Consider the following 25359-nt stretch of genomic DNA (forward strand, 5'->3'; position numbering starts at 1 on the left):
TGGAGATTCCGTCCCGAATAAAGTGAAAGTAATGAACGCCGCGGAAAAGAAATTTTGTGCCGATAGGTATACACATTTATCTGTATTATGACTCCTAAATGTCTGTACCGGTACGCCCAGCCACCTAGCTAATAAACAATAGTCATTACTCACACAGCTGAAGCAAAGCATAAGTGCCAGATTTGGGATTCGAACCCACGCCCGGAATCCAGGACGGCGACCTGAACACAGCGCCTTGGACCGCTCGGCCATCCTGACATGCGGTTTGGCTGCTGTTGTCGAGAAATAAAACATATGACTAAAGCTATTTAAAAAAGAACAGGTATTGCACGCGATAGAAGCAGTAAATTACATCACAAGGCTATTTTCAAAACTGGCCTATCAAGCGCGCTAGAGTTTTCGTCGCGAAAAAAAGTGAAAGTAATGAACGCTGTGGAAAAGAATTTTTGTGCCGATAGGTATTCACATTTATCTGTATTATGACTCCTAAATGTCTGTACCGGTACGCCCAGCCACCTAGCTAATAAACAATAGTCATTACTCACACAGCTGATGCAAAACCTAGGTGTCAGAAGTGGGTTTCGAACCCACGCCCGGAAGACCGGACTGCGACCTGAACGCAGCGCCGTGGACCACTCCGCCATCCTGACATGCAGTTCGGCTGCATTTGTCGAGAAATAAAACATGACTGAAGTTTATTTAAAAAAAGAACAGGTATTGCGCGCGATAGAAAGAGTAAATGCCATCACATGGCTCTTTTCAAAAGTGGCCTATCAAGCGCGCTGGAGTTTTGGTCGCGAAAAAAAGTGAAAGTGATGAACGCTGTGGAAAAAAAATTTTGTGCCGATAGGTATTCACATTTCTCTGTATAATGACTCCTAAATGTCTGTACCGGTACGCCCAGCAACCTAGCTAATAAACAATAGTCATTAGTCACACCGCGGATGCAAAGCAAAAGTGCCAGAGTTGGGATTCGAACCCACGCCCGGATGCCCGGACTGCGACCTGAACGCAGCGCTTTGGACCGCCCGGCCATCCTGACATGCGGTTTGGCTACTTTTGTCGAGAAATAAAACTTATGAGTAAAGTTTATTTAAAAAAATAACAGGTATTGCTCGCGATAGAAGGAGTAATCGATATCACATGGCTATTTTCAAAACTGGCCTATCAAGCGCGCTGGAGTTTTCGTCGCGAAAAATAGTGAAAGTAATGAACGCTGTGGAAAAGAATTTTTGTGCCGATAGGTATACACATTTATCTGTATTATGACTCCTAAATGTCTGTACCGGTACGCCCAGCCACCTAGCTAATAAACAATAGTCATTACTCACACAGCTGAAGCGAAACATAAGTGTCAGAAGTGGGATTCAAACCCACGCCCGGAAGACCGGTCTGAGACCTGAACGCAGTGCCTTGGACCGCTCGGCCATCCTGACTTGCGGTTCGGCTGCTTTGTCGAGAAATAAAACATATGACTAAAGTTTATTTATAAAAATAACAGGTATTGCACGCGATAGAAGGAGTAAATGACATCAGAAGGCTTTTTTAAAAAGTGGCCTATCAACCATGCTGGAGTTTTCGTCACGAAAAAAGTGAAAGTAATGAACGCTGTGGAAAAGAATTTTTGTGCCGCAAGGTATTCACATTTATCTGTATTATGACTCCTAAAGGTCTGTACCGGTACGCCCAGCCACCTAGCTAATAAACAATAGTCATTACTCACACAGCTGAAGGAAAGCATAAGTGCCAGAATTGGGATTCGAACCCACGCCCAGATGCCTGGACTGCGACCTGAACGCAGCGCCTTGGACCGCTCGGCCATCCTGACATATGGTTCGGCTGCTTTTGTCGAGAAATAAAACATATGACTAAAATTTATTGAAAAAAAGAACAGGTGTTGCGCGCGATAGAAGGAGTAATTGAAATCACATGGCTATTTTCAAAAGTGGCCTATCAAGCGCGCTGGAATTTTCGTCGCTAAAAAAATGAATGTAATGAACGCCGCGGAAAAGAAATTTTGTGCCAATAGGGATACACAGTTATCTGTTATATGACTCCTAATTGTCTGTACCAGTACGCCCAGCCACCTAGCTAATAAACAATAGTCATTACTCACACAGCTGAAGCAAAGCATAATTGCCAGAATTGGGATTCGAACCCACGCCCGGATGCCCGGACTGCGACCTGAACGCCGAGCCTTGGACCGCTCGGCCATCCAGACATGCGGTTTGGCTGCTTTTGTCGAGAACTAAAACATATGACTAAACCTATTTAAAAAAGAACAGGTATTGCGAGCGATAGAAGAAGTAAATGACATCACAAGGCTATTTTAAAAAGTGGCCTATCAACCGTGCTGGAGTTTTCGTCACGAAAAAAGTGAAACTAATGAACGCTGTGGTAAAAAAATTTTACGCCGATAGGTATTCACATTTCTCTGTATTATGACTCTTAAATGCCTGTACCGGTACGCCCAGCCACCTAGCTAATAAACAATAGTCATTACTAACACAGCTGAAGGAAAGCATAAGTGCCAGAATTGGGATTCGAACCCACGCCCAGATGCCTGGACTGCGACCTGAACGCAGCGCCTTGGACCACTTGGCCATCCTGACATGCAGTTCGGCTGCTTTTGTCGAGAAATAAAACATGACTGAAGTTTATTTAAAAAAAGAACAGGTATTGCGCGCGATAAAAGGAGTAAATGCCATCACATGGCTCTTTTCAAAAGTGGCCTATCAAGCGCACTGGGGTTTTGGTCGCAAAAAAAATTGAAAGTGATGAACGCTGTGGAAAAAAAAATTTTGTGCCGATAGGTATTCACATTTCTCTGTATTATGACTCCTAAATGTCTGTACCGGTACGCCCAGCCACCTAGCTAATAAACAATTTTCATTACTCACACAGCTGAAGCAAAACATAGGTGTCAGAAGTGGGATTCGAACCCACGCCCGGGTGCCCGGACTGCGACCTGAACGCAGCGCCTTGGACCGCTCGGCCATCCTGACATGCGGTTTGGCTGCTTTTGTCGAGAAATAAAACATGACTGAAGTTTATTTAAAAAAAGAACAGATATTGCGCACGATAGAAGGAGTAATTGACATCACATGGCTATTTTCAAAAGTGGCCTATCAAGCGCGCTGGGATTTTCGTCGCCAAGAAAATGAAAGTAATGAACGCCGCGGAAAAGAAATATTGTGCCCATAGGTACACACAGTTATCTGTATTATGACTCCTAAATGTCTGTACCGGTACGCCCAGCAACCTAGCTAATAAACAATAGTCATTACTCACACAGCTGAAGCAAAGCATTAGTGCCAGAATTGGGATTCGAACCCAAGCCTGGATGCCCGGACTGCGACCTGAACGCAGCGCCTTGGACCGCTCGGCCATCCTGATATGCGGTTTGGCTGCTTTTGGCGAGAAATAAAACATATGACTAACGTTTATTTAAAAAAAGAACAGGTATTGCTCGCGATAGAAGGAGTAAATGACATCACATGGCTATTTTCAAAACTGGCCTATCAAGCGCGCTGGAGTTTTCGTCGCGAAAAAAAGTGAAAGTAATGAACGCCGCGGAAAAGAAATTTTGTGCCAATAGGTATACACAGTTATCTGTATTATGAATCCTAAATGTCTGTACCGGTACGCCCAGCAACCTAGCTAATAAACAATAGTCATTACTCACACAGCTGAAGCAAAGCATAAGTGCCAGAATGGGGATTCGAACCCACGCCCGGATGCCCGGACTGCGACCTGAACGCAGCGCCGTGGACCGCTCGGCATTCCTGACATGCGGTTCGGCTGCTTTTGTCGAGAAATAACACATATGACTAAAGCTATTTAAAAAAGAACAGGTATTGCGCGCGATAGAAGCAGTAAATGACATCACAAGGCTATTTTAAAAAGTGGCCTATCAACCGCGCTGGCGTTTTCGTCACGAAAAAAGTGAAAGTAATGAACGCTGTGGAAAAGAATTTTTGTGCCGTAAGGTATTCACATTTCTCTGTATTATGACTCCTAAATGTCTGTACCGGTACGCCCAGCAACCTAGCTAATAAACAATAGTCATCACTCACACAGCTGAAGCAAAGCATAGGTGCCAGAACTGGGATTCGAACCCACGCCTGGATGCCCGGACTGCGACCTGAACGCAGCGCCTTGGACCGCTCGGCCATCATGATATGCGGTTTGGCTGCTTTTGTCGAGAAATAAAACATATGACTAATGTTTATTTAAAAAAAGAACAGGTATTGCTCGCGATAGAAGGAGTAAATGACATCACAAGGCTATTTTAAAAAGTGGCCTATCAACCGCGCTGGAGTTTTCGTCACGAAAAAAGTGAAAGTAATGAAGGCTGTGGTAAAAAAATTTTATGCCGATAGGTATTCACATTTCTCTGTATTATGACTCTTAAATGCCTGTACCGGTACGCCCAGCCACCCAGCTAATAAACAATAGTCATTACTATCACAGCTGAAGGAAAGCATAAGTGCCAGAATTGGGATTCGAACCCACGCCCAGATGCCTGGACTGCGACCTGAACGCAGCGCCTAGGACCGCTCGGCCATCCTGACATGCGGTTCGGCTGCTTTTGTCGAGAAATAAAACATATGACTAAATTTATTGAAAAAAAAGAACAGGTGTTGCGCGTGATAGAAGGAGTAATTGAAATCACATGGCTATTTTCAAAAGTGGCCTATCAAGCGCGCTGGAATTTTCGTCGCCAAAAAAATGAAAGTAATGAACGCCGCGGAAAAGAAATTTTGTGCCAATAGGTATGCACAGTTATCTGTATTATGACTCCTAAATGTCTGTACCGGTACGCCCAGCAACCTTGCTAATGAACAATAGTCATTACTCACACATCTGAAGCAAAACATAAGTGTCAGAAGTGGGATTCGAACCCACGCCCGGAAGACCGGACTGCAACCTCAAAGCAGCGCCTTAGACCGCTCGGCCATCCTGACATGCAGTTCGGCTGCTTTGTCGAGAAATAAAACATGACTGAAGTTTATTTTAAAAAAAACAGGTATTGCGCGCGATAGAAGGAGTAATTGACATCACATAGCTATTTTCAAAAGTGGCCTATCAAGCGCGTTGGAATTTTCGTCGCCAAAAAAATGAAAGTAATGAACGCCGCGGAAAAGAAATTTTGTGCCAATAGGTATACACAGTTATCTGTATTATGAATCCTAAATGTCTGTACCGGTACGCCCAGCAACCTAGCTAATAAACAATAGTCATTACTCACGCAGCTGAAGCAAAGCATAAGTGCCAGAATGGGGATTCGAACCCACGCCCGGATGCCCGGACTGCGACCTGAACGCAGCGCCGTGGACCGCTCGGCCATCCTGACATGCGGTTCGGCTGCTTTTGTCGAGAAATAACACATATGACTAAAGTTTATTGAAAAAAATAACAGGTGTTGCGCGCGATAGAAGGAGTAATTGACATCACATGGCTATTTTCAAAAGTGGCCTATCAAGCGCGCTGGAATTTTCGTCGCCAAAAAAATTAAAGTAATGAACGCCGCGGAAAAGAAATTTTGTGTTAATAGGTATACACAGTTATCTGTATTATGACTCCTAAATGTCTGTACCAGTACGCCCAGCCACCTAGCTAATAAACAATAGTCATTACTCACACAGCTGAAGCAAAGCATAATTGCCAGAATTGGGATTCGAACCCACGCCCGGACTGCGACCTGAACGCCGCGCTTTAGACCGCTCGGCCATCCTGACATGAGGTTTGGCTGCTTTTGTCGAGAATTAAAACTCATGACTAAAGCTATTTAAAAAAGAACAGGTATTGCTCGCGATAGAAGGAGTAAATGCCATCACATGGCTTTTTTCAAAAATGGCCTATCAAGCGCGCTGGAGTTTTTGTCGCGAAAAAAAGTGAAAGTGATGAACGCTGTGGAAAAAAAATTTTTGTGCCGAAAGGTATTCACATATCTCTGTATTATGACTCCTGAATGTCTGTACCGGTACGCCCAGCCACCTAGCTGATAAACAATTTTCATTACTCTCACATCTGAAGCAAAACATAATTGTCAGAAGTGGGATTCGAACCCACGCCCGGAATACCGGACTGCAACCTGAACGCAGCGCCTTGGACCGCTCGGCCATCCTGACATGCAGTTCGGCTGCTTTGTCGAGAAATAAAACATGACTGAAGTTTATTTTAAAAAAAAACAGGTATTGCGCGCGATAGAAGGAGTAATTGACATCACATAGCTATTTTCAAAAGTGGCCTATCAAGCGCGTTGGAATTTTCGTTGCCAAAAAAATGAAAGTAATGAACGCCGCGGAAAAGAAATTTTGTGCCAATAGGTATACACAGTTATCTGTATTATGAATCCTAAATGTCTGTACCGGTACGCCCAGCAACCTAGCTAATAAACAATAGTCATTACTCACGCAGCTGAAGCAAAGCATAAGTGCCAGAATGGGGATTCGAACCCACGCCCGGATGCCCGGACTGCGACCTGAACGCAGCGCCGTGGACCGCTCGGCCATCCTGACATGCGGTTCGGCTGCTTTTGTCGAGAAATAACACATATGACTAAAGCTATTTAAAAAAGAACAGGTATTGCGCGCGATAGAAGCAGTAAATGACATCACAAGGCTATTTTAAAAAGTGGCCTATCAACCGCGCTGGAGTTTTCGTCACGAAAAAAGTGAAGGTAATGAACGCTGTGGAAAAGAATTTTTGTGCCGTAAGGTATTCACATTTATCTGTATTATGACTCCTAAATGTCTGTACCGGTACGCCCAGCCACCTAGCTAATAAACAATAGTCATTACTCACACAGCTGAAGGAAAGCATAAGTGCCAGAATTGGGATTCGAACCCACGCCCAGATGCCTGGACTGCGACCTGAACGCAGCGCCTTGTACCGCTCGGCCATCCTGACATGCGGTTCGGCTGCTTTTGTCGAGAAATAAAACATATTACTAAAGTTTATAGAAAAAAATAACAGGTGTTGCGCGCGATAGAAGGAGTAATTGACATCACATGGCTATTTTCAAAAGTGGCCTATCAAGCGCGCTGGAATTTTCGTCGCCAAAAAAATTAAAGTAATGAACGCCGCGGAAAAGAAATTTTGTGCCAATAGGTATACATAGTTATCTGTATTATGACTCCTAAATGTCTGTACCAGTACGCCCAGCCACCTAGCTAATAAACAATAGTCATTACTCACACAGCTGAAGCAAAGCATAATTGCCAGAATTGGGATTCGAACCCACGCCCGGACTGCGACCTGAACGCCGCGCTTTAGACCGCTCGGCCATCCTGACATGAGGTTTGGCTGCTTTTGTCGAGAAGTAAAACTTATGACTAAAGCTATTTAAAAAAGAACAGGTATTGCGAGCGATAGAAGCAGTAAATGACATCACAAGGCTATTTTAAAAAGTGGCCTATCAACCGTGCTGGAGTTTTCGTCACGAAAAAAGTGAAAGTAATGAACGCTGTGGTAAAAAAATTTTACGCCGATAGGTATTCACATTTCTCTGTATTATGACTCTTAAATGCCTGTGCCGGTACGCCCAGCCACCTAGCTAATAAACAATAGTCATTACTATCACAGCTGAAGGAAAGCATAAGTGCCAGAATTGGGATTCGAACCCACGCCCAGATGCCTGGACTGCGACCTGAAAGCAGCGCCTTGGACCGCTCGGCCATCCTGATATGCGGTTCGGCTGCTTTTGTCGAGAAATAAAACATATGACTAAATTTATTGAAAAAAAGAACAGGTGTTGCGCGCGATAGAAGGAGTAATTGACATCACATGGCTATTTTCAAAAGTGGCCTATCAAGCGCGCTGGAATTTTCGTCGCGAAAAAAAGTGAAAGTAATGAACGCCGTGGGAAAGAATTTTTGTGCCGATAGGTATTCACATTTCTCTGTATTATGACTCCTAAATGTCTGTACCGGTACGTCCAGCAACCTAGCTAATAAACAATAGTCATTACTCACACAGCTGAAGCAAAACTTAGGTGTCAGAAGTGGGATTCGAAGCCACGCCCGGAAGACCGGACTGCGACCTGAACGCAGCGCCGTGGACCACTTGGCCATCCTGACATGCACTTCGGCTGCTTTTGTCGAGAAATAAAACATGACTGAAGTGTATTTAAAAAAAGAACAGGTATTGCGCGCGATAAAAGGAGTAAATGCTATCACATGGCTCTTTTCAAAAGTGGCCTATCAAGCGCGCTGGAGTTTTCGTCGCGAAAAAAAGTGAAAGTAAATAACGCTGTGGAAAAGAATTTTTGTGCCGATAGGTATTCACATTTATCTGTATTATGACTCCTAAATGTCTGTACCGGTACGCCAGCCACCTAGATAATAAACAATAGTCATTACTCACACAGCTGAAGCAAAACATAGGTGTCAGAAGTGGGATTTGAACCCCCGCCCGGAAGACCGGACTGCGACCTGAACGCAGCACCGTGGACCGCTCGGCCACCCTGACGTGCAGTTCGGCTGCTTTTGTCGAGAAATAAAACATGACTGAAGTTTATTTAAAAAAAACAGGTAATGCGCGCGATAGAAGGAGTAAATGCCATCACATGGCTTTTTTCAAAAGTGGCCTATCAAGCGCGCTAGAGTTTTTGTCGCGAAAAAAAGTGAAAGTGATGAACGCTGTGGAAAAAAAATTTTTGTGCCGAAAGGTATTCACATATCTCTGTATTATGACTCCTAAATGTCTGTACCGGTACGCCCAGCCACCTAGCTGATAAACAATTTTCATTACTCACACATCTGAAGCAAAACATAAGTGTCAGAAGTGGGATTCGAACCCACGCCCGGAAGACCGGACTGCAACCTGAACGCAGCGCCTTGGACCGCTCGGCCATCCTGACATGCAGTTCGGCTGCTTTGTCGAGAAATAAAACATGACTGAAGTTTATTTAAAAAAAAACAGGTATTGCGCGCGATAGAAGGAGTAATTGACATCACATAGCTATTTTCAGAAGTGGCCTATCAAGCGCGTTGGAATTTTCGTCGCCAAAAAAATGAAAGTAATGAACGCCGCAGAAAAGAAATTTTGTGCCAATAGGTATACACAGTTATCTGTATTATGAATCCTAAATGTCTGTACCGGTACGCCCAGCAACCTAGCTAATAAACAATAGTCATTACTCACGCAGCTGAAGCAAAGCATAAGTGCCAGAATGGGGATTCAAACCCACGCCCGGATGCCCGGACTGCGACCTGAACGCAGCGCCGTGGACCGCTCGGCCATCCTGACATGCGGTTCGGCTGCTTTTGGCGAGAAATAACACATATGACTAAAGCTATTTAAAAAAGAACAGGTATTGCGCGCGATAGAAGCAGTAAATGACATCACAAGGCTATTTTAAAAAGTGGCCTATCAACCGCGCTGGAGTTTTCGTCACGAAAAAAGTGAAGGTAATGAACGCTGTGGAAAAGAATTTTTGTGCCGTAAGGTATTCACATTTATCTGTATTATGACTCCTAAATGTCTGTACCGGTACGCCCAGCCACCTAGCTAATAAACAATAGTCATTACTCACACAGCTGAAGGAAAGCATAAGTGCCAGAATTGGGATTCGAACCCACGCCCAGATGCCTGGACTGCGACCTGAACGCAGCGCCTTGGACCGCTCGGCCATCCTGACTTGCGGTTCGGCTGCTTTTGTCGAGAAATAAAACATATGACTAAAGTTTATTGAAAAAAATAACAGGTGTTGCGCGCGATAGAAGGAGTAATTGACATCACATGGCTATTTTCAAAAGTGGCCTATCAAGCGCGCTGGAATTTTCGTCGCCAAAAAAATTATGTAATGAACGCCGCGGAAAAGAAATTTTGTGCCAATAGGTATACACAGTTATCTGTATTATGACTCCTAAATGTGTGTACCAGTACGCCCAGCCACCTAGCTAATAAACAATAGTCATTACTCACACAGCTGAAGCAAAGCATAATTGCCAGAATTGGGATTCGAACCCACGCCCGGACTGCGACCTGAACGCCGCGCTTTAGACCGCTCGGCCATCCTGACATGAGGTTTGGCTGCTTTTGTCGAGAAATAAAACTTATGACTAAAGCTATTTAAAAAAGAACAGGTATTGCGAGCGATAGAAGCAGTAAATGACATCACAAGGCTATTTTAAAAAGTGGCCTATCAACCGTGCTGGAGTTTTCGTCACGAAAAAAGTGAAAGTAATGAACGCTGTGGTAAAAAAATTTTACGCCGATAGGTATTCACATTTCTCTGTATTATGACTCTTAAATGCCTGTACCGGTACGCCCAGCCACCTAGCTAATAAACAATAGTCATTACTATCACAGCTGAAGGAAAGCATAAGTGCCAGAATTGGGATTCGAACCCACGCCCGGATGCCTGGACTGCGACCTGAACGCAGCGCCTTGGACCGCTCGGCCATCCTGACATGCGGTTCGGCTGCTTTTGTCGAGAAATAAAACATATGACTAAATTTATTGAAAAAAAGAACAGGTGTTGCGCGCGATAGAAGGAGTAATTGACATCACATGGCTATTTTCAAAAGTGGCCTATCAAGCGCGCTGGAATTTTCGTCGAGAAAAAAAGTGAAAGTAATGAACGCCGTGGGAAAGAATTTTTGTGCCGATAGGTATTCACATTTCTCTGTATTATGACTCCTAAATGTCTGTACCGGTACGTCCAGCAACCTAGCTAATAAACAATAGTCATTACTCACACAGCTGAAGCAAAATTTAGGTGTCAGAAGTGCGATTCGAACCCACGCCCGGGTGCCCGGACTGCGACCTGAACGCAGCGCCTTGGACCGCTCGGCCATCCTGACATGCAGTTCGGCTGCTTTTGTCGAGAAATAAAACATGACTGAAGTTTATTTAAAAAAAGAACAGGTATTGCGCGCGATAAAAGGAGTAAATGCCATCACATGGCTCTTTTCAAAAGTGGCCTATCAAGCGCGCTGGGGTTTTGGTCGCGAAAAAAATTGGAAGTGATGAACGCTGTGGAAAAAAAATTTTTGTGCCGATAGATATTCACATTTCTTTGTATTATGACTCCTAAATGTCTGTACCGGTACGCCCAGCCACCTAGCTAATAAACAATTTTCATTACTCACACAGCTGAAGCAAAACATAGTTGTCAGAAGTGGGATTCGAACCCACGCCCGGGTGCCCGGACTGCGACCTGAACGCAGCGCCTTGGACCGCTCGGCCATCCTGATATGCAGTTTGGCTGCTTTTGTCGAGAAATAAAACATATGACTAACGTTTATTTAAAAAAAGAACAGGTATTGCTCGCGATAGAAGGAGTAAATGACATCACATGGCTATTTTCAAAACTGGCCTATCAAGCGCGCTGGAGTTTTCGTCGCGAAAAAAAGTGAAAGTAATGAACGCCGCGGAAAAGAAATTTTGTGCCAATAGGTATACACAGTTATCTGTATTATGAATCCTAAATGTCTGTACCGGTACGCCCAGCAACCTAGCTAATAAACAATAGTCATTACTCACAAAGCTGAAGCAAAGCATAAGTGCCAGAATGGGGATTCGAACCCACGCCCGGATGCCCGGACTGCGACCTGAACGCAGCGCCGTGGACCGCTCGGCCATCCTGACATGCGGTTCGGCTGCTTTTGTCGAGAAATAACACATATGACTAAAGCTATTTAAAAAGAACAGGTATTGCGCGCGATAGAAGCAGTAAATGACATCACAAGGCTATTTTAAAAAGTGGCCTATCAACCGCGCTGGAGTTTTCGTCACGAAAAAAGTGAAAGTAATGAACGCTGTGGAAAAGAATTTTTGTGCCGATAGGTATTCACATTTCTCTGTATTATGACTCCTTAATGTCTGTACCGGTACGCCCAGCAACCTAGCTAAGAAACAATAGTCATTACTCACACAGCTGAAGCAAAGCATAGGTGTCAGAATTGGGATTCGAACCCACGCCTAGATGCCCGGACTGCGACCTGAACGCAGCGCCTTGGACCGCTCGGCCATCCTGATATGCGGTTTGGCTGCTTTTGTCGAGAAATAAAACATATGACTAACGTTTATTTAAAAAAAGAACAGGTATTGCTCGCGATAGAAGGAGTAAATGACATCACAAGGCTATTTTAAAAAGTGGCCTATCAACCGCGCTGGAGTTTTCGTCACGAAAAAAGTGAAAGTAATGAACGCTGTGGTAAAAAAATTTTATGCCGATAGGTATTCACATTTCTCTGTATTATGACTCTTAAATGCCTGTACCGGTACGCCCAGCCACCTAGCTAATAAACAATAGTCATTACTATCACAGCTGAAGGAAACCATAAGTGCCAGAATTGGGATTCGAACCCACGCCCAGATGCCTGGACTGCGACCTGAACGCAGCGCCTAGGACCGCTCGGCCATCCTGACATGCGGTTCGGTTGCTTTTGTCGAGAAATAAAACATATGACTAAATTTATTGAAAAAAAGAACAGGTGTTGCGCGTGATAGAAGGAGTAATTGAAATCACATGGCTATTTTCAAAAGTGGCCTATCAAGCGCGCTGGAATTTTCTTCGCCAAAAAAATGAAAGTAATGAACGCCGCGGAAAAGAAATTTTGTGCCAATAGGTATGCACAGTTATCTGTATTATGACTCCTATATGTCTGTACCGGTACGCCCAGCAACCTTGTTAATGAACAATAGTCATTACTCACACAGCTGAAGCAAAACATAAGTGTCAGAAGTGGGATTCGAACCCACGCCCGGAAGACCGGACTGCGACCTGAACGCAGCGCCATGGACCGCTTGGCCATCCTGACATGCGGTTTGGCTGCTTTTGTCGAGAAATAAAAGATATGACTAAAGTTTATTCAAAAAAAAGAACAGGTATTGCGCGCGATAGAAGCAGTAAATGACATCACAAGGCTATTTTAAAAAGTGGCCGATCAACCGCGCTGGAGTTTTCGTCACGAAAAAAGTGAAAGTAATGAACGCTGTGAAAAAGAATTTTTGTGCCGATAGGTATTCACATATCTCTGTATTATGACTCCTAAATGTCTGTACCGGTACGCCCAGCCACCTAGCTGATAAACAATTTTCATTACTCACACATCTGAAGCAAAACATAAGTGTCAGAAGTGGGATTCGAACCCACGCCCGGAAGACCGGACTGCAACCTGAACGCAGCGCCTTGGACCGCTCGGCCATCCTGACATGCAGTTCGGCTGCTTTGTCGAGAAATAAAACATGACTGAAGTTTATTTTAAAAAAAACAGGTATTGCGCGCGATAGAAGGAGTAATTGACATCACATAGCTATTTTCAAAAGTGGCCTATCAAGCGCGTTGGAATTTTCGTCGCCAAAAAAATGAAAGTAATGAACGCCGCGGAAAAGAAATTTTGTGCCAATAGGTATACACAGTTATCTGTATTATGAATCCTAAATGTCTGTACCGGTACGCCCAGCAACCTAGCTAATAAACAATAGTCATTACTCACGCAGCTGAAGCAAAGCATAAGTGCCAGAATGGGGATTCAAACCCACGCCCGGATGCCCGGACTGCGACCTGAACGCAGCGCCGTGGACCGCTCGGCCATCCTGACATGCGGTTCGGCTGCTTTTGGCGAGAAATAACACATATGACTAAAGCTATTTAAAAAAGAACAGGTATTGCGCGCGATAGAAGCAGTAAATGACATCACAAGGCTATTTTAAAAAGTGGCCTATCAACCGCGCTGGAGTTTTCGTCACGAAAAAAGTGAAGGTAATGAACGCTGTGGAAAAGAATTTTTGTGCCGTAAGGTATTCACATTTATCTGTATTATGACTCCTAAATGTCTGTACCGGTACGCCCAGCCGCCTAGCTAATAAACAATAGTCATTACTCACACAGCTGAAGGAAAGCATAAGTGACAGAATTGGGATTCGAACCCACGCCCAGATGCCTGGACTGCGACCTGAACGCAGCGCCTTGGACCGCTCGGCCATCCTGACTTGCGGTTCGGCTGCTTTTGTCGAGAAATAAAACATATGACTAAAGTTTATTGAAAAAAATAACAGGTGTTGCGCGCGATAGAAGGAGTAATTGACATCACATGGCTATTTTCAAAAGTGGCCTATCAAGCGCGCTGGAATTTTCGTCGCCAAAAAATTATGTAATGAACGCCGCGGAAAAGAAATTTTGTGCCAATAGGTATACACAGTTATCTGTATTATGACTCCTAAATGTGTGTACCAGTACGCCCAGCCACCTAGCTAATAAACAATAGTCATTACTCACACAGCTGAAGCAAAGCATAATTGCCAGAATTGGGATTCGAACTCACGCCCGGACTGCGACCTGAACGCCGCGCTTTAGACCGCTCGGCCATCCTGACATGAGGTTTGGCTGCTTTTGTCGAGAAATAAAACTTATGACTAAAGCTATTTAAAAAAGAACAGGTATTGCGAGCGATAGAAGCAGTAAATGACATCACAAGGCTATTTTAAAAAGTGGCCTATCAACCGTGCTGGAGTTTTCGTCACGAAAAAAGTGAAAGTAATGAACGCTGTGGTAAAAAAATTTTACGCCGATAGGTATTCACATTTCTCTGTATTATGACTCTTAAATGCCTGTACCGGTACGCCCAGCCACCTAGCTAATAAACAATAGTCATTACTATCACAGCTGAAGGAAAGCATAAGTGCCAGAATTGGGATTCGAACCCACGCCCGGATGCCTGGACTGCGACCTGAACGCAGCGCCTTGGACCGCTCGGCCATCCTGACATGCGGTTCGGCTGCTTTTGTCGAGAAATAAAACATATGACTAAATTTATTGAAAAAAAGAACAGGTGTTGCGCGCGATAGAAGGAGTAATTGACATCACATGGCTATTTTCAAAAGTGGCCTATCAAGCGCGCTGGAATTTTCGTCGAGAAAAAAAGTGAAAGTAATGAACGCCGTGGGAAAGAATTTTTGTGCCGATAGGTATTCACATTTCTCTGTATTATGACTCCTAAATGTCTGTACCGGTACGTCCAGCAACCTAGCTAATAAACAATAGTCATTACTCACACAGCTGAAGCAAAACTTAGGTGTCAGAAGTGGGATTCGAACCCACGCCCGGGTGCCCGGACTGCGACCTGAACGCAGCGCCTTGGACCGCTCGGCCATCCTGACATGCAGTTCGGCTGCTTTTGTCGAGAAATAAAACATGACTGAAGTTTATTTAAAAAAGAACAGGTATTGCGCGCGATAAAAGGAGTAAATGCCATCACATGGCTCTTTTCAAAAGTGGCCTATCAAGCGCGCTGGGGTTTTGGTCGCGAAAAAAATTGAAAGTGATGAACGCTGTGGAAAAAAAATTTTTGTGCCGATAGGTATTCACATTTCTTTGTATTATGACTCTTAAATATCTGTACCGGTACGCCCAGCCACCTAGCTAATAAACAATTTTCATTACTCACACAGCTGAAGCAAAACATAGTTATCAGAAGTGGGATTCGAACCCACGCCCGGGTGCCCGGACTGCGACCTGAACGCAGCGCCTTGGACCGCTCGGCCATCCTGATATGCAGTTTGGCTGCTTTTGTCGAGAAATAAAACATATGACTAACGTTTATTTAAAAAAAGAACAGGTATTGCTCGCGATAGAAGGAGTAAATGACATCACATGGCTATTTTCAAAACTGGCCTATCAAGCGCGCTGGAGTTTTCGTCGCGAAAAAAAGTGAAAGTAATGAACGCCGCGGAAAAGAAATTTTGTGCCAATAGGTATACACAGTTATCTGTATTATGAATCCTAAATGTCTGTACCGGTACGCCCAGCAACCTAGCTAAAAAACAATAGTCATTACTCACAAAGCTGAAGCAAAGCATAAGTGCCAGAATGGGGATTCGAACCCACGCCCGGATGCCCGGACTGCGACCTGAACGCAGCGCCGTGGACCGCTCGGCCATCCTGACATGCGGTTCGGCTGCTTTTGTCGAGAAATAACACATATGACTAAAGCTATTTAAAAAGAACAGGTATTGCGCGCGATAGAAGCAGTAAATGACATCACAAGGCTATTTTAAAAAGTGGCCTATCAACCGCGCTGGAGTTTTCGTCACGAAAAAAGTGAAAGTAATGAACGCTGTGGAAAAGAATTTTTGTGCCGTAAGGTATTCACATTTATCTGTATTATGACTCCTAAATGTCTGTACCGGTACGCCCAGCCACCTAGCTAATAAACAATAGTCATTACTCACACAGCTGAAGGAAAGCATAATTGCCAGAATTGGGATTCGAACCCACGCCCGGATGCCCGGACTGCGACCTGAACGCCGCGCCTTAGACCGCTCGGCCATCCTGTCATGCGGTTTGGCTGCTTTTGTCGAGAAATAAAACTTATGACTAAAGCTATTTAAAAAAGAACAGGTATTGCGCGCGATAGAAGCAGTAAATGACATCACAAGGCTATTTTAAAAAGTGGCCTATCAAGCGCGCTGGAGTTTTCGTCACGAAAAAAGTGAAAGTAATGAACGCTGTGGTAAAAAAATTTTATGCCGATAGGTATTCACATTTCTCTGTATTATGACTCTTAAATGCCTGTACCGGTACGCCCAGCCACCTAGCTAATAAACAATAGTCATTACTATCACAGCTGAAGGAAACCATAAGTGCCAGAATTGGGATTCGAACCCACGCCCAGATGCCTGGACTGCGACCTGAACGCAGCGCCTAGGACCGCTCGGCCATCCTGACATGCGGTTCGGTTGCTTTTGTCGAGAAATAAAACATATGACTAAATTTATTGAAAAAAAGAACAGGTGTTGCGCGTGATAGAAGGAGTAATTGAAATCACATGGCTATTTTCAAAAGTGGCCTATCAAGCGCGCTGGAATTTTCTTCGCCAAAAAAATGAAAGTAATGAACGCCGCGGAAAAGAAATTTTGTGCCAATAGGTATGCACAGTTATCTGTATTATGACTCCTATATGTCTGTACCGGTACGCCCAGCAACCTTGTTAATGAACAATAGTCATTACTCACACAGCTGAAGCAAAACATAAGTGTCAGAAGTGGGATTCGAACCCACGCCCGGAAGACCGGACTGCGACCTGAACGCAGCGCCATGGACCGCTTGGCCATCCTGACATGCGGTTTGGCTGCTTTTGTCGAGAAATAAAAGATATGACTAAAGTTTATTCAAAAAAAAGAACAGGTATTGCGCGCGATAGAAGCAGTAAATGACATCACAAGGCTATTTTAAAAAGTGGCCGATCAACCGCGCTGGAGTTTTCGTCACGAAAAAAGTGAAAGTAATGAACGCTGTGAAAAAGAATTTTTGTGCCGATAGGTATTCAAATTTCTCTGTATTATGACTCCTAAATGTCTGTACCGGTACGCCCAGCAACCTTGCTAATACACAATAGTCATTACTCACACAGCTGAAGCAAAACATAAGTGTCAGAAGAAGGATTTGAACCCACGCCCGGATGACCGGACTGCGACCTGAACGCAGCGCCCATGACCGCTCGGCCATCCTGACATGCAGTTCGGCTGCTTTGTCGAGAAATAAAACATGACTGAAGTTTAATTAAAAAAAGAACAGGTATTGCGCGCGATAGAAGGAGTAATTGACATCACATCGCTATTTTCAAAAGTGGCCTATCAAGCGCGCTGGAATTTTCGTCGCCAAAAAAATGAAAGTATTGAACGCCGCGGAAAAGAAATTTTGTGCCAATAGGTATTCACATTTCTCTGTATTATGACTCCTAAATGTCTGTACCGGTACGCCCAGCCACCTGGCTAAGAAAAAATATTCATTACTCACACAGCTGAAGCAAAACATAGGTGTCAGAAGTGGGATCCGAACCCACGCCCGGAAGACCGGACTGCGACCTGAACGCAGCGCCGTGGACCGCTTGGCCATCCTAACATGCCGTTCGGCTGCTTTTGTCGAGAAATAACACATATGACTAAAGCTATTTAAAAAAGAACAGGTATTGCGCGCGATAGAAGCAGTAAATGACATCACAAGGCTATTTTAAAAAGTGGCCTATCAACCGCGCTGGAGTTTTCGTCACGAAAAAAGTGAAGGTAATGAACGCTGTGGAAAAGAATTTTTGTGCCGTAAGGTATTCACATTTATCTGTATTATGACTCCTAAATGTCTGTACCGGTACGCCCAGCCACCTAGCTAATAAACAATAGTCATTACTCACACAGCTGAAGGAAAGCATAAATGCCAGAATTGGGATTCGAACCCACGCCCAGATGCCTGGACTGCGACCTGAACGCAGCGCCTTTGACCGCTCGGCCATCCTGACATGCGGTTCGGCTGCTTTTGTCGAGAAATAAAACATATGACTAAAGTTTATTGAAATAAATAACAGGTGTTGCGCGCGATAGAAGGAGTAATTGACATCACATGGCTATTTTCAAAAGTGGCCTATCAAGCGTGCTGGAATTTTCATCGCCAAAAAAATGAAAGTAATGAACGCCGCGGAAAAGAAATTTTGTGCCAATAGGTATGCACAGTTATCTGTATTATGACTCCTAAATGTCTGTACCGGTATGCCCAGCAACCTTGCTAATGAACAATAGTCATTACTCACACAGATGAAGCAAAACATATGTGTCAGAAGTGGGATTCGAACCCACGCCCGGAAGACCGGACTGCGACCTGAACGCAGCGCTTTAGACTGCTCGGCCATCGTGACATGAGGTTTGGCTGCTTTTGTCAAGAAATAAAACTTATGACTAAAGCTATTTAAAAAAGAACAGGTATTGCGAGCGATAGAAGCAGTAAATGACATCACAAGGCTATTTTAAAAAGTGGCCTATCAACCGTGCTGGAGTTTTCGTCAGGAAAAAAGTGAAAGTAATGAACGCTGTGGTAAAAAAAATTTTACGCCGATAGGTATTCACATTTCTCTGTATTATGACTCTTAAATGCCTGTACCGGTACGCCCAGCCACCTAGCTAATAAACAATAGTCATTACTCACACAGCTGAAGGAAAGCATAAGTGCCAGAATTGGGATTCGAACCCACGCCCAGATGCCTGGACTGCGACCTGAACGCAGCGCCTTGGACCGCTCGGCCATCCTGACATGCAGTTCGGCTGCTTTTGTCGAGAAATAAAACAAGACTGAAGTTTATTTAAAAAAAGAACAGGTATTGCGCGCGATAAAAGGAGTAAATGCCATCACATGGCTCTTTTCAAAAGTGGCCTATCAAGCGCGCTGGGGTTTTGGTCGCGAAAAAAATTGAAAGTGATGAACGCTGTGGAAAAAAATTTTTCTGCCGAAAGGTATTCACATTTCTTTGTATTAAGACTCCTAAATGTCTGTACCGGTATGCCCAGCCACCTAGCTAATAAACAATTTTCATTACTCACACAGCTGAATCAAAACATAGTTGTCAGAAGTGGGATTCGAACCCACGCCCGGGTGCCCGGACTGCGACCTGAACGCAGCGCCTTGGACCGCTCGGCCATCCTGACATGCGGTTTGGCTGCTTTTGTCGAGAAATAAAACATGACTGAAGTTTATTTAAAAAAAGAACAGGTATTGCGCACGATAGAAGGAGTAATTGACATCACATGGCTATTTTCAAAAGTGGCCTATAAAGCGCGCTGGAATTTTCGTCGCCAAGAAAATGAAAGTAATGAACGCCGCGGAAAAGAAATATTGTGCCCATAGGTATACACAGTTATCTGTATTATGACTCCTAAATATCTGTACCGGTACGCCCAGCAACCTAGCTAATAAACAATAGTCATTACTCACACAGCTGAAGCAAAGCATAAGTGCCAGAATTGGGATTCGAACCCAAGCCTGGATGCCCGGACTGCGACCTGAACGCAGCGCCTTGGACCGCTCGGCCATCCTGATATGCAGTTTGGCTGCTTTTGTCGAGAAATAAAACATATGACTAACGTTTATTTAAAAAAAGAACAGGTATTGCTCGCGATAGAAAGAGTAAATGACATCACATGGCTATTTTCAAAACTGGCCTATCAAGCGCGCTGGAGTTTTCGTCGCGAAAAAAAGTGAAAGTAATGAACGCCGCGGAAAAGAAATTTTGTGCCAATAGGTATACACAGTTATCTGTATTATGAATCCTAAATGTCTGTACCGGTACGCCCAGCAACCTAGCTAATAAACAATAGTCATTACTTACACAGCTGAAGCAAAGCATAAGTGCCAGAATGGGGATTCGAACCCACGCCCGGATGCCCGGACTGCGACCTGAACGCAGCGCCGTGGACCGCTCGGCCATCCTGACATGCGGTTCGGCTGCTTTTGTCGAGAAATAACACATATGACTAAAGCTATTTAAAAAGAACAGGCATTGCGCGCGATAGAAGCAGTAAATGACATCACAAGGCTATTTTAAAAAGTGGCCTATCAACCGCGCTGGAGTTTTCGTCACGAAAAAAGTGAAAGTAATGAACGCTGTGGAAAAGAATTTTTGTGCCGTAAGGTATTCACATTTATCTGTATTATGACTCCTAAATGTCTTTACCGGTACGCCCAGCCACCTAGCTAATAAACAATAGTCATTACTCACACAGCTGAAGGAAAGCATAATTGCCAGAATTGGGATTCCAACCCACGCCCGGATGCCCGGACTGCGACCTGAACGCCGCGCCTTAGACCGCTCGGCCATCCTGACATGCGGTTTGGCTGCTTTTGTCGAGAAATAAAACTTATGACTAAAGCTATTTAAAAAAGTACAGGTATTGCGCGCGATAGAAGCAGTAAATCACATCACAAGGCTATTTTAAAAAGTGGCCTATCAAGCGCGCTGGAGTTCTCGTCACGAAAAAAGTGAAAGTAATGAACGCTGTGGAAAAAAATTTTTGTGCCGATAGGTATTCACATTTCTCTGTATTATGACTCCTAAATGTCTGTACCGGTACGCCCAGCAACCTAGCTAAGAAACAATAGTCATTACTCACACAGCTGAAGCAAAGCATAGGTGCCAGAATTGGGATTCGAACCCACGCCTGGATGCCCGGACTGCGACCTGAACGCAGCGCCTTGGAACGCTCGGCCATCCTGATATGCGGTTCGGCTGCTTTTGTCGAGAAATAAAACATATGACTAACGTTTATTTAAAAAAAGAACAGGTATTGCTCGCGATAGAAGGAGTAAATGACAACACAAGGCTATTTTAAAAAGTGGCCTATCAACCGCGCTGGAGTTTTCGTCACGAAAAAAGTGAAAGTAATGAACGCTGTGGTAAAAAAATTTTATGCCGATAGGTATTCACATTTCTCTGTATTATGACTCTTAAATGCCTGTACCGGTACGCCCAGCCACCTAGCTAATAAACAATAGTCATTACTATCACAGCAGAAGGAAACCATAAGTGCCAGAATTGGGATTCGAACCCACGCCCAGATGCCTGGACTGCGACCTGAACGCAGCGCCTAGGACCGCTCGGCCATCCTGACATGCGGTTCGGCTGCTTTTGTCGAGAAATAAAACATATGACTAAATTTATTGAAAAAAAGAACAGGTGTTGCGCGTGATAGAAGGAGTAATTGAAATCACATGGCTATTTTCAAAAGTGGCCTATCAAGCGCTCTGGAATTTTCGTCGCCAAAAAAATGAAAGTAATGAACGCCGCGGAAAAGAAATTTTGTGCCAATAGGTATGCACAAATATCTGTATTATGACTCCTAAATGTCTGTACCGGTACGCCCAGCAACCTTGCTAATGAACAATAGTCATTACTCACACAGATGAAGCAAAACATATGTGTCAGAAGTGGGATTCGAACCCACGCCCGGAAGACCGGACTGCGACCTGAACGCAGCGCCATGGACCGCTCTGCCATCCTGACATGCGGTTTGGCTGCTTTTGTCGAGAAATAAAAGTTATGACTAAAGTTTATTCAAAAAAAGAACAGATATTGCGCGCGATAGAAGCAGTAAATGACATCACATCGCTATTTTCAAAAGTGGCCTATCAAGCGCGCTGGAATTTTCGTCGCCAAAAAAATGAAAGTATTGAACGCCGCGGAAAAAAAATTTTGTGCCAATAGGTATTCACATTTCTCTGTATTATGACTCCTAAATGTCTGTACCGGTACGCCCAGCCACCTAGCTAATAAACAATATTCATTACTCACACAGCTGAAGCAAAACATAGGTGTCAGAAGTGGGATCCGAACCCACGCCCGGAAGACCGGACTGCGACCTGAACGCAGCGCCGTGGACCGCTCGGCCATCCTAACATGCCGTTCGGCTGCTTTTGTCGAGAAATAACACATATGACTAAAGCTATTTAAAAAAGAACAGGTATTGCGCGCGATAGAAGCAGTAAATGACATCACAAGGCTATTTTAAAAAGTGGCCTATCAAGCGCGCTGGAATTTTCGTCGCCAAAAAAAATTAAAGTAATGAACGCCGCGGAAAAGAAATTTTGTGCCAATAGGTATACACAGTTATCTGTATTATGACTCCTAAATGTCTGTACCAGTACGACCAGCCACCTAGCTAATAAACAATAGTCATTACTCACACAGCTGAAGCAAAGCATAATTGCCAGAATTGGGATTCGAACCCACGCCCGGACTGCGACCTGAACGCCGCGCTTTAGACCGCTCGGCCATCCTGACATGCGGTTTGGCTGCTTTTGTCGAGAAATAAAACATGACTGAAGTTTATTTAAAAAAAGAACAGGTATTGCGCACGATAGAAGGAGTAATTGACATCACATGGCTATTTTCAAAAGTGGCCTATCAAGCGCGCTGGAATTTTCGTCGCCAAGAAAATGAAAGTAATGAACGCCGCGGAAAAGAAATATTGTGCCCATAGGTATACACAGTTATCTGTATTATGACTCCTAAATGTCTGTACCGGTACGCCCAGCAACCTAGCTAATAAACAATAGTCATTACTCACACAGCTGAAGCAAAGCATAAGTGCCAGAATCGGGATTCGAACCCAAGCCTGGATGCCCGGACTGCGACCTGAACGCAGCGCCTTGGACCGCTCGGCCATCCTGATATGCGGTTTGGCTGCTTTTGTCGAGAAATAAAACATATCACTAACGTTTATTTAAAAAAAGAACAGGTATTGGTCGCGATAGAAGGAGTAAATGACATCACATGGCTATTTTCAAAACTGGCCTATCAAGCGCGCTGGAGTTTTCGTCGCGAAAAAAAGTGAAAGTAATGAACGCCGCGGAAAAGAAATTTTGTGCCAATAGGTATACACAGTTATCTGTACTATGAATCCTAAATGTCTGTACCGGTACGCCCAGCAACCTAGCTAATAAACAATAGTCATTACTCACACAGCTGAAGCAAAGCATAAATGCCAGAATGGGGATTCGAACCCACGCCCGGATGCCCGGACTGCGACCTGAACGCAGCGCCGTGGACCGCTCGGCCATCCTGACATGCGGTTCGGCTGCTTTTGTCGAGAAATAACACATATGACTAAAGCTATTTAAAAAGAACAGGTATTGCGCGCGATAGAAGCAGTAAATGACATCACAAGGCTATTTTAAAAAGTGGCCTATCAACCGCGCTGGAGTTTTCGTCACGAAAAAAGTGAAAGTAATGAACGCTGTGGGAAAGAATTTTTGTGCCGTAAGGTATTCACATTTATCTGTATTATGACTCCTAAATGTCTGTACCGGTACGCCCAGCCACCTAGCTAATAAACAATAGTCATTACTCACACAGCTGAAGGAAAGCATAATTGCCAGAATTGGGATTCGAACCCACGCCTGGATGCCCGGACTGCGACCTGAACGCAGCGCCTTGGACCGCTCGGCCATCCTGATACGCGGTTTGGCTGCTTTTGTCGAGAAATAAAACATATGACTAACGTTTATTTAAAAAAAGAACAGGTATTGCTCGCGATAGAAGGAGTAATTGAAATCACATGGCTATTTTCAAAAGTGGCCTATCAACCGCGCTGGAGTTTTCGTCACGTAAAAAAGTGAAAGTAATGAACGCTGTGGAAAAGAATTTTTGTGCCGATAGGTATTCACATTTCTCTGTATTATGACTCCTAAATGTCTGTACCGGTACGCCCAGCAACCTTGCTAATACACAATAGTCATTACTCACACAGCTGAAGCAAAACATAAGTGTCAGAAATAGGATTTGAACCCACGCCCGGAAGACCGGACTGCGACCTGAACGCAGCGCCTTGGACCGCTCGGCCATCCTGACATGCAGTTCGGCTGCTTTTGTCGAGAAATAAAACATGACTGAAGTTTAATTAAAAAAAGAACAGGTATTGCGCGCGATAGAAGGAGTAATTGACATCACATCGCTATTTTCAAAAGTGGCCTATCAAGCGCGCTGGAATTTTCGTCGCCAAAAAAATGAAAGTATTGAACGCCGCGGAAAAGAAATTTTGTGCCAATAGGTATTCACATTTCTCTGTATTATGACTCCTAAATGTCTGTACCGGTACGCCCAGCCACCTAGCTAATAAACAATATTCATTACTCACACAGCTGAAGCAAAACATAGGTGTCAGAAGTGGGATCCGAACCCACGCCCGGAAGACCGGACTGCGACCTGAACGCAGCGCCTTGGACAGCTCGGCCATCCTGACATCCAGTTCGGCTGCTTTTGTCGAGAAATAAAACATGACTGAAGTTTAATTAAAAAAAACAGGTATTGCGCGTGATAGAAGGAGTAATTGACATCACATCGCTATTTTCAAAAGTGGCCTATCAAGCGCGCTGGATATTTCGTCGCGCAAAAAATGAAAGTAATGAACGCCGCGGGAAAGAATTTTTGTGCCGTAAGGTATTCACATTTATCTGTATTATGACTCCTAAATGTCTGTACCGGTACGCCCAGCCACCTAGCTAATAAACAATAGTCATTACTCACACAGCTGAAGGAAAGCATAAGTGCCAGAATTGAGATTCGAACCCACGCCCAGATGCCTGGACTGCGACCTGAACGCAGCGCCTTGGACCGCTCGGCCATCCTGACATGCGGTTCGGCTGCTTTGTCGAGAAATAAAACATATGACCAAAGTTGATTGAAAAAAATAACAGGTGTTGCGCGCGATAGAAGGAGTAATTGACATCACATGGCTATTTTCAAAAGTGGCCTATCAAGCGCGCTGGAATTTTCGTCGCCAAAAAAATGAAAGTAATGAACGCCGCGGAAAAGAAATTTTGTGCCAATAGGTATACACATTTATCTGTATTATGACTCCTAAATGTCTGTACCGGTACGCCCAGCCACCTAGCTAATAAACAATAGTCATTACTCACACAGCTGAAGCAAAGCATAATTGCCAGAATTGGGATTCGAACCCACGCCCGGATGCCCGGACTGCGACTTGAACGCCGCGCCGTAGACCGCTCGGCCATCCTGACATGCGGATTGGCTGCTTTTGTCGAGAAATAAAACTTATGACTAAAGCTATTTAAAAAAGAAC

General features: G+C 44.3%; 38 non-coding genes across 38 annotated transcripts; all 38 read right to left on the reverse strand.

Annotated features, from left to right (window-relative positions):
- Positions 1–566: 566 nt before the first annotated feature.
- On the reverse strand, positions 567–650 carry TRNAL-CAG (transfer RNA leucine (anticodon CAG)). The gene has a single exon. It is a non-coding gene; the product is annotated as a tRNA-Leu (tRNA).
- Positions 651–1352: 702 nt separating this feature from the next.
- Positions 1353–1436, reverse strand: TRNAL-CAG (transfer RNA leucine (anticodon CAG)). The gene has a single exon. It is a non-coding gene; the product is annotated as a tRNA-Leu (tRNA).
- A 308-nt stretch (positions 1437–1744) lies between these two features.
- TRNAL-CAG (transfer RNA leucine (anticodon CAG)) lies at positions 1745–1828 on the reverse strand. The gene has a single exon. It is a non-coding gene; the product is annotated as a tRNA-Leu (tRNA).
- A 700-nt stretch (positions 1829–2528) lies between these two features.
- Positions 2529–2612, reverse strand: TRNAL-CAG (transfer RNA leucine (anticodon CAG)). The gene has a single exon. It is a non-coding gene; the product is annotated as a tRNA-Leu (tRNA).
- A 309-nt stretch (positions 2613–2921) lies between these two features.
- On the reverse strand, positions 2922–3005 carry TRNAL-CAG (transfer RNA leucine (anticodon CAG)). Its single transcript has one exon. It is a non-coding gene; the product is annotated as a tRNA-Leu (tRNA).
- Positions 3006–3312: 307 nt separating this feature from the next.
- TRNAL-CAG (transfer RNA leucine (anticodon CAG)) lies at positions 3313–3396 on the reverse strand. Its single transcript has one exon. It is a non-coding gene; the product is annotated as a tRNA-Leu (tRNA).
- Positions 3397–4490: 1094 nt separating this feature from the next.
- Positions 4491–4574, reverse strand: TRNAL-CAG (transfer RNA leucine (anticodon CAG)). Its single transcript has one exon. It is a non-coding gene; the product is annotated as a tRNA-Leu (tRNA).
- A 309-nt stretch (positions 4575–4883) lies between these two features.
- Positions 4884–4967, reverse strand: TRNAL-GAG (transfer RNA leucine (anticodon GAG)). Its single transcript has one exon. It is a non-coding gene; the product is annotated as a tRNA-Leu (tRNA).
- A 1083-nt stretch (positions 4968–6050) lies between these two features.
- TRNAL-CAG (transfer RNA leucine (anticodon CAG)) lies at positions 6051–6134 on the reverse strand. Its single transcript has one exon. It is a non-coding gene; the product is annotated as a tRNA-Leu (tRNA).
- A 697-nt stretch (positions 6135–6831) lies between these two features.
- On the reverse strand, positions 6832–6915 carry TRNAL-CAG (transfer RNA leucine (anticodon CAG)). The gene has a single exon. It is a non-coding gene; the product is annotated as a tRNA-Leu (tRNA).
- A 1085-nt stretch (positions 6916–8000) lies between these two features.
- On the reverse strand, positions 8001–8084 carry TRNAL-CAG (transfer RNA leucine (anticodon CAG)). The gene has a single exon. It is a non-coding gene; the product is annotated as a tRNA-Leu (tRNA).
- A 698-nt stretch (positions 8085–8782) lies between these two features.
- TRNAL-CAG (transfer RNA leucine (anticodon CAG)) lies at positions 8783–8866 on the reverse strand. Its single transcript has one exon. It is a non-coding gene; the product is annotated as a tRNA-Leu (tRNA).
- A 696-nt stretch (positions 8867–9562) lies between these two features.
- On the reverse strand, positions 9563–9646 carry TRNAL-CAG (transfer RNA leucine (anticodon CAG)). The gene has a single exon. It is a non-coding gene; the product is annotated as a tRNA-Leu (tRNA).
- A 691-nt stretch (positions 9647–10337) lies between these two features.
- TRNAL-CAG (transfer RNA leucine (anticodon CAG)) lies at positions 10338–10421 on the reverse strand. The gene has a single exon. It is a non-coding gene; the product is annotated as a tRNA-Leu (tRNA).
- Positions 10422–10730: 309 nt separating this feature from the next.
- Positions 10731–10814, reverse strand: TRNAL-CAG (transfer RNA leucine (anticodon CAG)). The gene has a single exon. It is a non-coding gene; the product is annotated as a tRNA-Leu (tRNA).
- Positions 10815–11123: 309 nt separating this feature from the next.
- TRNAL-CAG (transfer RNA leucine (anticodon CAG)) lies at positions 11124–11207 on the reverse strand. The gene has a single exon. It is a non-coding gene; the product is annotated as a tRNA-Leu (tRNA).
- A 1093-nt stretch (positions 11208–12300) lies between these two features.
- Positions 12301–12384, reverse strand: TRNAL-CAG (transfer RNA leucine (anticodon CAG)). Its single transcript has one exon. It is a non-coding gene; the product is annotated as a tRNA-Leu (tRNA).
- A 308-nt stretch (positions 12385–12692) lies between these two features.
- Positions 12693–12776, reverse strand: TRNAL-CAG (transfer RNA leucine (anticodon CAG)). The gene has a single exon. It is a non-coding gene; the product is annotated as a tRNA-Leu (tRNA).
- Positions 12777–13086: 310 nt separating this feature from the next.
- Positions 13087–13170, reverse strand: TRNAL-CAG (transfer RNA leucine (anticodon CAG)). Its single transcript has one exon. It is a non-coding gene; the product is annotated as a tRNA-Leu (tRNA).
- A 696-nt stretch (positions 13171–13866) lies between these two features.
- On the reverse strand, positions 13867–13950 carry TRNAL-CAG (transfer RNA leucine (anticodon CAG)). Its single transcript has one exon. It is a non-coding gene; the product is annotated as a tRNA-Leu (tRNA).
- A 690-nt stretch (positions 13951–14640) lies between these two features.
- TRNAL-CAG (transfer RNA leucine (anticodon CAG)) lies at positions 14641–14724 on the reverse strand. Its single transcript has one exon. It is a non-coding gene; the product is annotated as a tRNA-Leu (tRNA).
- Positions 14725–15033: 309 nt separating this feature from the next.
- Positions 15034–15117, reverse strand: TRNAL-CAG (transfer RNA leucine (anticodon CAG)). Its single transcript has one exon. It is a non-coding gene; the product is annotated as a tRNA-Leu (tRNA).
- A 308-nt stretch (positions 15118–15425) lies between these two features.
- Positions 15426–15509, reverse strand: TRNAL-CAG (transfer RNA leucine (anticodon CAG)). The gene has a single exon. It is a non-coding gene; the product is annotated as a tRNA-Leu (tRNA).
- A 1091-nt stretch (positions 15510–16600) lies between these two features.
- TRNAL-CAG (transfer RNA leucine (anticodon CAG)) lies at positions 16601–16684 on the reverse strand. Its single transcript has one exon. It is a non-coding gene; the product is annotated as a tRNA-Leu (tRNA).
- A 308-nt stretch (positions 16685–16992) lies between these two features.
- TRNAL-CAG (transfer RNA leucine (anticodon CAG)) lies at positions 16993–17076 on the reverse strand. Its single transcript has one exon. It is a non-coding gene; the product is annotated as a tRNA-Leu (tRNA).
- Positions 17077–17776: 700 nt separating this feature from the next.
- Positions 17777–17860, reverse strand: TRNAL-CAG (transfer RNA leucine (anticodon CAG)). Its single transcript has one exon. It is a non-coding gene; the product is annotated as a tRNA-Leu (tRNA).
- Positions 17861–18167: 307 nt separating this feature from the next.
- Positions 18168–18251, reverse strand: TRNAL-CAG (transfer RNA leucine (anticodon CAG)). The gene has a single exon. It is a non-coding gene; the product is annotated as a tRNA-Leu (tRNA).
- Positions 18252–18560: 309 nt separating this feature from the next.
- On the reverse strand, positions 18561–18644 carry TRNAL-CAG (transfer RNA leucine (anticodon CAG)). Its single transcript has one exon. It is a non-coding gene; the product is annotated as a tRNA-Leu (tRNA).
- Positions 18645–18952: 308 nt separating this feature from the next.
- TRNAL-CAG (transfer RNA leucine (anticodon CAG)) lies at positions 18953–19036 on the reverse strand. The gene has a single exon. It is a non-coding gene; the product is annotated as a tRNA-Leu (tRNA).
- A 308-nt stretch (positions 19037–19344) lies between these two features.
- On the reverse strand, positions 19345–19428 carry TRNAL-CAG (transfer RNA leucine (anticodon CAG)). The gene has a single exon. It is a non-coding gene; the product is annotated as a tRNA-Leu (tRNA).
- A 307-nt stretch (positions 19429–19735) lies between these two features.
- Positions 19736–19819, reverse strand: TRNAL-CAG (transfer RNA leucine (anticodon CAG)). Its single transcript has one exon. It is a non-coding gene; the product is annotated as a tRNA-Leu (tRNA).
- A 1484-nt stretch (positions 19820–21303) lies between these two features.
- On the reverse strand, positions 21304–21387 carry TRNAL-CAG (transfer RNA leucine (anticodon CAG)). The gene has a single exon. It is a non-coding gene; the product is annotated as a tRNA-Leu (tRNA).
- A 308-nt stretch (positions 21388–21695) lies between these two features.
- On the reverse strand, positions 21696–21779 carry TRNAL-CAG (transfer RNA leucine (anticodon CAG)). Its single transcript has one exon. It is a non-coding gene; the product is annotated as a tRNA-Leu (tRNA).
- A 309-nt stretch (positions 21780–22088) lies between these two features.
- On the reverse strand, positions 22089–22172 carry TRNAL-CAG (transfer RNA leucine (anticodon CAG)). The gene has a single exon. It is a non-coding gene; the product is annotated as a tRNA-Leu (tRNA).
- A 691-nt stretch (positions 22173–22863) lies between these two features.
- TRNAL-CAG (transfer RNA leucine (anticodon CAG)) lies at positions 22864–22947 on the reverse strand. Its single transcript has one exon. It is a non-coding gene; the product is annotated as a tRNA-Leu (tRNA).
- Positions 22948–23647: 700 nt separating this feature from the next.
- TRNAL-CAG (transfer RNA leucine (anticodon CAG)) lies at positions 23648–23731 on the reverse strand. The gene has a single exon. It is a non-coding gene; the product is annotated as a tRNA-Leu (tRNA).
- Positions 23732–24041: 310 nt separating this feature from the next.
- Positions 24042–24125, reverse strand: TRNAL-CAG (transfer RNA leucine (anticodon CAG)). The gene has a single exon. It is a non-coding gene; the product is annotated as a tRNA-Leu (tRNA).
- A 307-nt stretch (positions 24126–24432) lies between these two features.
- On the reverse strand, positions 24433–24516 carry TRNAL-CAG (transfer RNA leucine (anticodon CAG)). The gene has a single exon. It is a non-coding gene; the product is annotated as a tRNA-Leu (tRNA).
- Between the last annotated feature and the right edge of the window lie 843 nt (positions 24517–25359).

Source organism: Rhipicephalus microplus, chromosome X, assembly GCF_043290135.1.
Source record: "Rhipicephalus microplus isolate Deutch F79 chromosome X, USDA_Rmic, whole genome shotgun sequence".
Classification (NCBI taxonomy): Eukaryota; Metazoa; Arthropoda; class Arachnida; order Ixodida; family Ixodidae; genus Rhipicephalus; species Rhipicephalus microplus.